Raw genomic sequence first — 12629 nt, 5'->3', positions numbered from 1 at the left:
AGAGTTTTGAGAATAGGATCTTCTGTTTATTTCAGGCTAAAGGCAACATTGTTTTACAAAAGGTGCAGAGCTAGCAAGAGTAAGCCTAGAAAACACGGCAGAGGGTTAAAGGAAAAGGCACAGATCCAATATGGAGTCAGATTTGTTCTTCTTTATTACAGTGCCTTTGGGTGAGAGCTAAGAGTATGATTCCTGGGTGGGTCCTCTATTGTCCCAGGATGGAGTTCAGGCAGGAACCCTGCCAGATTCACCATGACTTTGGACCTGATCTCCCGCAGAGAAAGTGACAATTATTGGATTAAAATTACCTGTCAAAATCCCTTCAATTGCCTGTAAACTGTACCACAGCAGGGGATGTCCCATTGGCCAGTCAACTGCCAGTCTCCCCTGATGCAAGGGACCAGCGTCGCCGGCGGGCTCCATGGTGGCCAGGCAAGTGCACCTTCCTACTTTTCTCTCCAGCCTTAGCTTCCTAACTTTGATGCTTTAAAATCTCCCGTCCCTCTTCCCTCTGGCCTGGTGTGAATGAACAATATCTCTGCACCCACCTGGGCTGAGGCCAGGCCACACACACAGCCCCATGCACACAGCCCACCATCTGCTGTCTACCCCTGGGCTCAAGTGCACCCTCTGAACTCCCCCACCCCAAAGGTCCGCCTGCCCAGTGCCTCCGCCCTAGGGGTCCAGACCACCATCAGGACCATCAACCATCCAAGGCCCACAGGCCAGTGGCTGGCAGCCTGGGATCACCTTGACCCATCGGGTCAGATGAGACACAGAGTGCGGGGATCAGGGTGCCAGGGCAGGAATTGGAACCGCCTTCAGCCCAGCCTGCCTCGCCCTGTAGCCTCTGACATTAAATATGAAGGTGCACACTAGGCTGGATCCCCCACTGGTGGCAGTAATCATCATTCCTGGAGCCCGGATTTCCCCACCCCAACCACAGGGTGAGGGGTGAGGGAATGAGCTCAGGTTAGGGGTGCGCTCAGAGTGAAGGGGATCCCATGGTGAGGGGGTACAGGTTGTGGGGTGTGGGGCCCACTTAGAATGGAACTGACCTGGCTGAGAGGTGAGGGTGACAATTTCAGGATGTTGGGCCTCCTGTGGTGAGGCATGAGGGGTAAGCTTGTGGGTGTAGGGGCCATAGGTTAGGACCTAGCAGGTTGGAGTGTCAGGGCAGGGACCTCGGTGTGAGGAGAAGGAGCCCTGTCTTCAAGTTCTGGTGGGAGACTGGGCCTGGCCAGGGGTGGGAGGGTAGTAACAGGGAGGGGAAGGTGAGCAGGGGAAGTGGGGCTGGCGGGGTGTGGCCTGGCTCAGGGCAGTCGTGGTTCTATTTCAGTGCCAGGACCCAGTCGGTGGTGGGGTGAAGGCTCTGGGGATGGAGACCCGGCGGGACGAGCAGGAGGGGCCCCACCTGGCTCCTCCCGGCCCCAGTGGCCTGGTCCGTTAAAGCAGGAGACCCACCCGAGCAGTTTGCGTTGCAGGCGGGAGGAGGAGGCGCGCGCACGCGCAGACGCACAGATGCGCGGACGCTGGAACCCGCCCAGAACGCGTGGAAGCTGGCGGGAGCCGGTTGTTCCTGGACCAGCTCCTGGAAGAGGAACACGGCCTGGGGTCTGGGCCGCCGCTTGCCCTCGGTTCGGCTGCCGCTGCTGGGCAGTTAAGGGGGCTCTGTTGGGGGCGCGCTGCTCGGGGAGCCGGTGGGTGACACCTGGGCTGTGCGGCTGGGGAGGCGTACAGGGAGGGGTGCGGAGGTGAAGTCCAGGCCGCGCGTCCCGTTAGGACCCTGAGGCGGGTCCCAGCCGCCGCTGTAATTCGTGGTAATCCCGCTATTAGTAGTTCCTGAACCCCGCGTTTTTGCCGCCGCTTATGTCCGGGTTTAGGAGAGCAGGCACAGCCCCGGGAGGTGGGAGGGCACAGGATGGCTCTGGAGCATCTCCGACTGGCCCTCAGACAATGGCCTGCTCCTGGAAGGCGGGTGCGGTGTGGTCGCGGGGCCTCGGATGGAATGGGGTCTGCCCCATGAGAGCCCCTGGATTTGCTCCCATCTTCCCCGTGGCCTGACCTTGGGGGCGGCCTCTAAATCCCCAGGATCTTGTGACTCAGGTTACAGGTCAGGCTGCTCCTGGGAGGTGGGCGCGGTGCGATCAGTGTGCTGGAATGGCTGCAGCAGCAGCGGGAAGTGGTTGCAACCCCTGCGCTCTCACAAGGCAGCCCCAATCCCGCCATCACAGCCGCCGCCTTTCCCTGACAGCACAGCACCCGCCTTCCAGCAGCAGGCTGACCTGTAACCTGAGTTCCACGAACCTGGGGCAGCAGAGGCCAAGCTCAGGCCATGTGCTGGGGAGTTTGAAGCAAATCCACTGGCACACATGGGCTGACCCCATAACCAGCCACTGCCTTTGACCACACCGCGCCCTCCTCCTGGGAGCAGGCTGACCTGGGGTCCGTGCCTGGAGCAGCAGAGGCCGAGCCCTGGACAGGACGTGGGGGAGATGGGGGCAAATCGACCAGCTTGCCAGGTCGCTGCCCATCTCCCTGCCGCTACCCCAGGTTCGTGGACCACTTGTTTTCAAGTCAGTGGGTTCCTGAGATACAGGAGCGGTGCAGTCAGGAGGCAGGGTCTGCGGGGAGGGGTGCTGCCCGAGGGGGAGCAGGTGGACTTGCTCCCATCTCCCCCAGGGCCAGACCTGGATACGGCCTCTGCTGCCTCAGGTTTGCAGGACATATGTCATGTCAGCCTGTCCCTGGGAGGAGGGTTCAGGTTACTCGGGGCAGCCTCTGTGGCTGAGAAGGATTTTAGAAGTGGGCTCTAGCCCAGCATAACTAAATCCTTTCTTCTCTTGTTTCCTCAGTTGGTGGCTGTATCGGCTTTTTCATTATAGGTTATTGCTGGATAATGAACATAGTTTTCTGTGCTATACAGAAGAAACTTTATTTAAAATCTATTTTTATATATAGTGGCTAACATTTGTAAATCTCCCAGATTTATCCCTTCCCATCCCCTTTCCCTGGTAACCTTAAGATTGTTTACTAAGCCTGCAAGTCTGTTTCTGTTTTGTAAATGTGTTCACAGTGTCTTTTTCTCTCTTTTTTTAGATTGCACATCTGAGTGGTATCATTTGGTATTTTTCTGTTTCTGGTTGCTTTCACTTAGAATGACGATCTCTAGATACATCCATGTTGCTGCAAATGGTTTTATTTTGTCCTTTTCATGGTAGAGTAGTATTCCAGTATATAAATATACCACAACTTCTTTATCCAGTCATCTGTTGCTACATTTAGCTTGCCTCCATGTCTCAGCTATTGTATACAGTGGTGCTATGAATACTGGGGTGCAGGTATCTTTTCACATTGGAGTTCCTTCCAGTTATATACCCAGAAGTGGGATTGCTGGGTCATAGGGTAAGTCTACTTTTAGTTTTTTGAGGGATTTCCATGCTTTCCATAATGAGTACACCAAACTGGATTCCCACCAGCAGTGTAAGAGGGTACCCTACACTCTTCTGCCTCTCTAGCATTTATCATTCATGAAATTCTGAGTGATGGCCATTCTGACTGGTGTGGGCTGATACCTCATTGTAGTTTTGATTTGCATTTCTCAGTTTATTAGTGATACTGAGCATTTTTTCATGTATCTATTGGACATTTGTGTCTTCATTGGAGAAATGCTGGTTTAGGTCTTCTGCCTATTTTTGGATTGAGTTTTTTTTGTTGTTGTTGTTGTTAAGTTGTATGAGCTGTTTATATATTCTGAAAATTAAGCCTTTGTTAGTCGTATCATTTGCAAATATTTTCTCCCATTCATAGGTTTATGTTTTCTTTTACTTATGGTTGCCTTTGCTGTGAAGGAAATTATAAGTTTAATTACGTCCCATTTGTTTATTTTTTTCTCTTATTTCCATTGCCTGGGTAGATTGCCCTAGGAGAACGTTGCTAAGATTTATGTCAGATAATGTTTTGCCTATGTTTTCTTTTAGGAGATTTATCAAGTCTTGTCCATCTGCAACTTAAGCCTGTACTCTAGATCTGTGCTTCAATTTTGAATTTTGAGCTTCTTAGAGAACACCTACTCTTAGCTCATATGTCAGATTCAACATGTCTAAAGCTGATTTCATAATCTTTTTTCTTGCAGCGTCTCCACTTATTCAGTGGGATCATCATTCTTCTGGTCTTGAATAGCCAAAGGCTTGGAATGGACTTTGATTCATCTTTCTCTCACCACCCTCCACAATTTGTCAGCTTCTGGAACTGTATGTTTTTGGTTTCAAGTGTCTATTCTGATTGCTGATACTCTGATGAGCTTTCATCCCTGATACATGAATTTTTCCTTCTGTAGAATTCTTGGATATTCTCTCACCTCCCCTTTTCAGTCAACCTACCATTTTGACCTTCCAACATCTAGAGTCAAGTCAAAGACTTACCACAACCAGTTCTCATACAGGTAGGCTTGAACCTTCATCACTTTGGCCTTACCTTATGTGTTCCAATCATTATGTGACTTAGCCTCCGAGGGTAACCTGTGCCTTATTAAAAACCAGGAGTCACCAGTCTTTTCCTCTCCAGTCCTCAGTTAAAACAGCTTAGAATTGCCCTGAGAACTAGTTGAATCCCTATCCCCTTCATAGAATCTTCCCTATTTACTCCAAATACTTCTAGCTCCTCTTTGTATTCCTGCACTGTTTATGATCGGTAGCCTGTTATCTTGGCTTTGAGTACTGACTTGGTACCATTCCTGGGTGGTTTCCAATGTGTCTCCCCACTGAGCTGGTAACTGGAGAAGACTCCATTGTTCAGCCTCCTTTATACCCTCACCCTGCTTAGCATCGGGCAATAGCAGGCATCCAGGCAGTGCTAAACTACTTTAGTTATTCGCAGGGGTGGTGGTGTGGAGTATAGCTAATAACTATTAATTCAGTGTTGCAATTAAAAAAGAAAGCCAAGAAAATCCATGGAGAAAAACTTTATCTCCATGTTCAGTTTAGCGCTTTACCTCAACAGTTTTCTTAACTCTGTGTTTACATTCACATAGTGTTCAGTGCTTGTACAGTTCCCTGAGGCAACCAGGTGAGATGTCATTATGTTTGACTTTCACGTTACATTTCATATTGGATATATTTGTGCAATGACAAAACCTTCTTTTATAAGTAAACAGCCGGAAGCCCAGAGAGACTAACAGCCTAACCCAGGGTCACCTGTTTAGTGTTTGGCACAGGCCAGGACCGCGGTTCACATCTTCCAGCTGCTCCTCTTCCAGTGCCTTTTCATTCCAGTGCTGGGAAATGTAGCCCCATCAGCCAAACGGCCAAGTCTCCTTGCTGCCCCTTTACCTGACAGTGATGACAGTGCTACAAAACGTGGCAAAGGAAAGGTCAGAAATAGGAGTGATTAAAGACATGGAAGTGCTGGAAATGGATCCTCAGCCTCTTCCTCCCTATTTGAGCACCTCACAAGTGTCCCTCTCTGACACTGCTGTTCATTGATTATAACACAGTCTTTAAAATCAGGCTGATCTTTTGTAGGACATGCTTTTATCCTGGTCCCTTTCCTGCTAGTAGTCACCGTCATGGGCAGAAAGTGCCTGACTGTGCTCTGTTTGTCACGTAGGTGGGAGGGGAAGTGGGAGAGTAAGCGGGTTGAACTGAAGCCGAGCTTTTTACAGCTCTGTTGTTCTAGGACCAGAGCAGTTCCACTCCTGCTTTCATCACCTCTCCACCTCTGAGTCCCAGCCACCCACTTCTGCCTGCTTCCCCACATGACACGTCCTGGGGGAGGACAGTGTGGTTGGCAATGCCCCCTCCACCCTCCGCCTTCCGCCCTGGGAGGTGCAGGAGTCTGCTTCAACTTTTGAGCTGTTTTGGTAGTTGGGCTTTTCCAGCCTTTCTAGGCATCTGCTTTCCAGCTCTGGGAAATTGGAGATGTAACTTAACCATACAAGTTCTATACTAATGTATTCAGTGGCATTAATGTGATGTTGTCTTTAAGGTGTTCTGGGACTGGATAGGAGGTTTTTAACACAGGATGCTTCACATCCAATTCTAAAGGCCTACAGGATGCAGGTGTAATTCAAGTTCTTACATGGCTGTAAGGCAGACATGGACATTATTTTATAATATGACCATATGTTCATAGATTACGTTTAGTCCGCCGGCTCTGTATCTAATAAAAGTTTAAATTCCAAACGCTTGAAGAAAATTTGTGGACCATGTCTTTTTGCCTGTAACTAGTTGCAAAAACTGAAATCAAGACTCTACCACAAGCCAGTGTTTCCCAGTAGAGAAACCCTCTAATTTTACAACCTCTAAGTAATGCGGTGGTTCTTTGGGTGAGATGAGGGATGCCAGAGTATTTTGTTGGGACACTAGAGTGGCATGACAAGTATTCTGGGACTGGTTACAGTTGAATCTCTGCTTCCTATATCCTGGACTGATTACAGAGTCAATGTTAGTGCGTTAACCAGCTTCTGAATGCAAGGGTAGCTAGGAAGACAACAGAGAAAATAGAAGGATATAAAGTAATGGAGAGACTTCAGAGCAGTACAAATGTTGACTTTGACACCACCAGCTGCTGACGTGAACTTGGCAGGAATTTGTGAGAAATGGTGGGTGTCACTGCAAGCAGGAGAGTCCTGCAGCTTTTGGGGTGAACAGGCAAAGGGGAGAACAGTTATTGTGACCACTCGGGGGCTGATTATTTGTGTCCTGAATGTGAAAATGTCTGGTCTCCTGTTCAATTTTGCAGCCACAACTTCACGTGACTCAGGGTATTATTTCCACCAGAAAACCATAAAAACATAAACAACCTCTGTTTCCCAAAGTGTTTGTTCTCGATCTGAGATGATTGTCCTGTGGTGGGAGGTAAGTGGGCGGTGGGTCCTATTACATCACTCCCTTTCACTAAAAGTCTACCTCGCTGTTTTTCACCCTACTGAAGAGGTGCTGCCATTCTGTTACACCTAGACCTATAAGACGGGCTTGCCTGAATCCTCAGGTGAATAGGGATAGTTATGTGAAATTTTAAATAATTGCTTGGGTCATGTGGTCCTTTGTTCCCTCCATTGGAAATCACTATTCCAGAGCAAATAGTATGAATCTATATAAACTATATTGTTTGTAAGATGTCTTCAGAAGTTTTGCAGTAGGTTTAAATATTTGCTTGGTGATGGCATCTTGATTGTTTGAAGGAGGCAACACTCACTAGGGGCTTTGTTGGCTCCCTTAGAGTTCCCTTACTGGCAGTAGAGTGTTTGTAGGCAGAGTTAGAAATTTAACTGTGCTGAGAAGCCAAATTTGCCCTCAGCTGGGAATTGGCAGAAGAGTCAGTTATGGAAGGAAGGCTTTAGGATTATCTGGTAGCAGAGTTGTGGGATCCAAGCCCTGGGAAACCTCAGTTTTGTAGAGTATGTTCTGTAACAATAGGCTATTGGATAATTTTAACACTTGTTATGGGATGTAGAGTTGGGGAAAGACTTAAAAGTGAAAGAACCTTAAAAAAGAATCTCCAAATATTTTAAAGAAAACAGTACTCAGATTGAGAGCTTTCCTGGAAAAGAGTAGTTCTTCACTTCACAGGGGAAGCAGGGAGAAGATGTAACTGCACTTACGGTAACTTAAAAGGTAAACCTTACCCTCCCACTTAGCTGTTTCCTGGTGTACGTTCATATTCCACATCTGTAGTTTTAGACATGATGTGTCATTTTCTGGTACTCTATTCTGCTTCTGAGTGAGAGACTGACGCAAAGTCACATAGCAATTGAAAAATTGCACAAAAGTCTTTATTGTTAAAAATGTAGATATGTGGCAGGGTGCTGCATTTGCAAATGACTTTCAGTACAGAGAACACTTAAAAGAATGCAGTGTTATTTCTTTTTTTATTCCTTTAAGCCTTTGAATAGAAGGTTTTCTTTGCAGAGTTTCTGGAGTACATCAGAACAAGCAGGAACTAAAAATAGCTTTAAGAAAGCACCAGTATAGATGTTGCTTATAGTATGGTATCTGTCTTAAAGTTAACTCTTTAAAGCAGGAAGTTGTAACTCTCAATTTCTTAAGCAAATATAAACATTCTTGACTCATAATGACATTCTTTGTGGGGTGAAGCCGCTTTTACTTCCATTCTGAGCATTGAAAGGCCTTCAAGGATAATTCTACCAGTCCTCAATATTTTATTTTCCCTCTGTTGTGAACTTGTTATTAAACTTGAAGCAGATATAAATATCATTAACTTGCTACATATGTAGATATTTAGTGTTACATAGTCACAAAGTTTGTGTACATCACACGTATCTACATAATTCCCCAGTTTCCAACTGTGTTCCTGATGAAAGGATGGTGGGAAATGGCATTATGGGGATATGTCTTACAGTACAGTGTTTCCCCTGTTCCCTCTACCAGATCTGGATGTTCTTTCACCTTTCGGCTTCTAGAATTTCTAGCTCTTTTTCTTAAGACAGGTGTAACTCTTCCCCCTTCTCACACAAACATGCGTACACACACACACACACAATCTGCCGTAGGGAGTAGCGTGCACCATCCCATTCTCCGACTCCAGCTCTGATCCCACACACTGGAGGCAGTGTCTTGCACGAATTCATTTGTAACTTCCTTTTTAAAACTCGAGTGGTCGGGAAATAGGACTGATATCCTCACCTATTAGGCAGGCCCTCAAGGATAACTCCTATGGTTAATGCAAGGTTATCTTAATGTTTGAGTACCTGGGTTTCATGGCTTCCTTTACCACCTGTGTGACCCATGTTTCGCACAGTTCTGTCTCCCGTTACACTTTTTCTCTCCAACTCTGGACTCTTATAATATTCTGCTGATTTGACATCTTCACTTGGAACTCTGATATCTTAAAACCAACGTGTGTAAAAACTGAGCTTTTGGTCCTCCTACCCCCCAAACTGGTTCTTTATGCAGCCTCCCCCATTCAGTTAGTGGAAACTTAATCCTTCCAGCTGCTTGGGTCAAAAAACTTGGAGTTATTCTGACTTTCACTGACATACCACATGAATTCTGTCAATAGATCTGGTTTAACACTGCCTTTAAAACATATCCAGAGCCCAGCCACTTCTCACCATGGCTCCTGCTTCCACTGCTGCTTCCCTGCCCTGAGCCACTGTCCTCTCCTCCTGCATAGCCCTTCTCAGTAGCTTCCCACCTTTCATCTCTGACCCGTTTGCACTATTCTCACCCCGCAGTCAAGTGAGCCTTGAAAACCTAAGTTAGATTGTGTCGTCCTTCTGCAGTGCCTCCCCATTTCACTCCGGGTAAAAGCCACAGTCCTTACAATCTCCTCCAAGGCCATACAGGATCTGCACTGACCCTTCTCCGCAGCTCCATCCGTGCCCCCATTCTGGAACATGCGAGGTCACGCTGGCCTTGGTGATGGTTATTCCGTCCTCCTGGGACTTCTCACCTCCTAGTCTTAATTCTAACCTCAGTTCACAGTGTGCCCTGCTCTGGTATTTAATACAACATCACCCTCATCCTATACCCTCAACTCTCTTTACTTTGCCCTTTTTACTTTTTTCCATGGTTCCTCTTTCCTAGCATGCCACCTCCTCTGCTGCTCTGTTGTGTGTATTGTCATCTCCACCCCCCACCCCAGCTAGACTCCAACCAAGCTCCGTGAGGACAGGACTTTTGTTTTGTTATTGATCTATTCCAAGTGCCTAGAGTAGTCCTGGGTACATTGTAGGCCGTCAAAAATTATTTGCTGAATAAATTAAAAGGCTATTTTAAAAATGAATCATCCTTTCATTAACAGGTGAGGAAAGGAAGCTGCATGAAGGAAAATGGTGCAGTAAATAATGATATTTGCCTGTTGTACTATGTATGATATATATATATGTGTTTTAGTCTTAATTTGGTATCTCAGTTTCTTAATTTAATAGCTGTATTAAGGTGTAATTTACAGGCCATACAATTCACATATTATAATTGTACAATTCAGCCATTTTAACTATTTCTAGAGTTGTGCAACTGTGTCCTCATAAAGTCCCCTTGTGTCCATCCATATGCAGTTCGCCCTCCCCTCAGTGGCACCCTGATTTTATTTGTTTTTGTTTTTTTGGCAATCACATCTGAAAAGAATAATTTACACAGCAGTACTAATATAGCTTTGCACTTTTAGAAATGACACACTTAAATATGAAATCAGGAGTCATTGCTGAATGTAGGCAGCAGTATCAGACATCGGTGAGAAGAATGGACTTGAGTGTCAGACTGGCTGCGATATTACCCAGCTCCACCATTTACCAAGTTACCCAAATTATTTTCTGTCTCAAGCTCTATGTCTGTTATATGGGTGTAATAATAGCAGCTTACAGAGTTGTGAGGATTAAGCAAACAGGGAAACAAAATTTAGTATAGTGGCCAGCTTATGTTATTACCTAAGAAATAGCCTTGCAGGTAGAGAGCAAAATTCAAATCAGTTTCTAAAGTATGTGTAAAATATGATCCAGTTCCTGCCTGGTTTGTAAACACGTATGCCTACTGCAGAATGTAAAAGCAGGCTAATTTCCAACAGAAAAGATCATTTCTCAGCATTTCTTTCAAAGGTAGTTGCAAAATAATTTTTACTAAATTTTCTGTGCCCATCTCTGACAGAGCTTTGACACCAGGGAGGTAATTATCTACATTTTTGTTAAAATGATGCTGACCATCAGGAAGTGTTCCGAATTATATTTTAGCCTTTATGTTGGGAAATATTGTGAAACTTCTTCTAAATTAATGGAGGAGGGGCATTCATTGTAGCTCTTGTAGCCTGATAAGGCTTCTCTAAATTATCTTTTTTTAAATTTTAATTAAAGTAATTAATTAATTTTTTGCAGGGGGTGGTAATTAGGTTTTTATTTATTTTATTTTTATAAGAAGTTCTGGGGATTGAACCCAGGCCCTTGTGCATGCTAAGAATATGATCTTTCACTTGAGCTATACTCCCCTAAATTATCTTTAATAAGGTCTTTTTCTCTGTTTTGTTATTTTCTTTTATGTACAGATGCACAAAGCAGGGTCATCAGAAGCCTCTCAATTCCAAAGATGATTATAGTGAAAAACATTGCACAGTGACAGTGAATCCTTGGAATATGAAGAAAGATTGTAAAGTCCTGAATGAATTAAGAAGGAATTGTTACATTAACTTACATGTAACCATGGCTCTCTTACCTTTATTTTTCACTTTATAATGAAGATATTCCTCACCCGTCAAGGTTGCTTTGTTAGATATAGGGAATATCTAAAGCCTTTTCTGGAAGTTTTTTAAATAAATAAGAGCAGGTAATTTATCAGAAGTGTGAATGGTGTAATCTGCTCTGTCTAGTATGGTAGCCACCAGCCACATGTGGCTATTGTGAATTGAGATGTTCTATAAGTGGAAAATACATAATAGATTTTCAAGACTTCGTACAACAATAATAATGTAAAATATTTATTAAAAGTTTTCAAAGTGTTAATCACACTTTTGAAATGATAGTATATTGGATATTTTGGGATAAATATAATTATTCCTGGAATTAAGTACACTTGTTCCTTTTTATTGTCTAAATGGGATTACTGGAAAATTGTGACTTGCACTATGTTTCTATTGACAGTGCTGGCTTCTAACTTATTGCAAATAATATGAAAAAAACTTTGATTAAGTATTTTATAATTGAGTAGTTGATTTCCATCATATTATTTTCAGGTGTACAACACAGAGGCTCAACATCTTTATATATTATATTCCATTTAATGTCACCATAAAATAATGGCTATATTTCCCTGTGCTGTATGATACAGCCCTATAACCTATCCATTTTATACATAGTACTTTTTACCTCTCAATCCCTTACCCCCTTCCTGCCTCCCTCTCCTCCTTCTCCCCATTGGTAACCACCAGTCTGTTCTGTGTACCTGTGAGTCTATTTCTGTTTTATTATAGTAATTAATTTGTTTTATTTTTTAGATATACATATAAGTTAATAAATAGAATATTTGTTTTTCTTTCTCTGACATATTTCACTTAGCATAATACCCTGTAGGTCCATCCATGTTATTGCAAAAGACATTATTTAATTTTTTAATGGCTGAGCAGTATTCCATTGTGTGTGTGTGTGTTCATGTGTATATATGTGTGTGTATATGCGTGTATATATGTAAATATACATATATATATAATATACCACAACTTCTTTATCCAATCATCTGCCAGTGAACATTTGGGTTGTTTCAGTGTGTTGGCTATTGTAAATAGTGCTGCTGTGAACACTGGGGTGCATGTGTCTTTTTGAATTATATTTTTCTCCAGACATATACCCATGAATGGGATTGCTGGATCACACGGAAGTATATTTTCAGTTTTTTAAGGAAACTCTATACTGTCCTCCATGGTGGCTGCAACATTTACATTCCCACCAACCGAGTAGGAGGGTTCCTTTTTCTCTTAAAAGTTCAAAAATTCTCTACATTTATATACTTTCCTTACAGTTTAGGACACAATTTGGCAAAAGCCAGATAGAATTTAATAGGAGTAAATACAGTATTTTTTCAAATGTCCATGCATTATGGATAGATATGTTATTCATGAGTTGGTTCCCTATTTTTGTAGATGCAGAAGTTTTTATAGCTTCACAGACATTTCAGTCTTGCAGA

This window comes from Camelus dromedarius, unplaced genomic scaffold (genome assembly GCF_036321535.1).
Source record: "Camelus dromedarius isolate mCamDro1 unplaced genomic scaffold, mCamDro1.pat HAP1_SCAFFOLD_189, whole genome shotgun sequence".
In the NCBI taxonomy this organism is placed as follows: Eukaryota; Metazoa; Chordata; class Mammalia; order Artiodactyla; family Camelidae; genus Camelus; species Camelus dromedarius.
The sequence above is the reverse complement of the archived record's forward strand: the minus strand, read 5'-3'. Positions refer to the sequence as shown.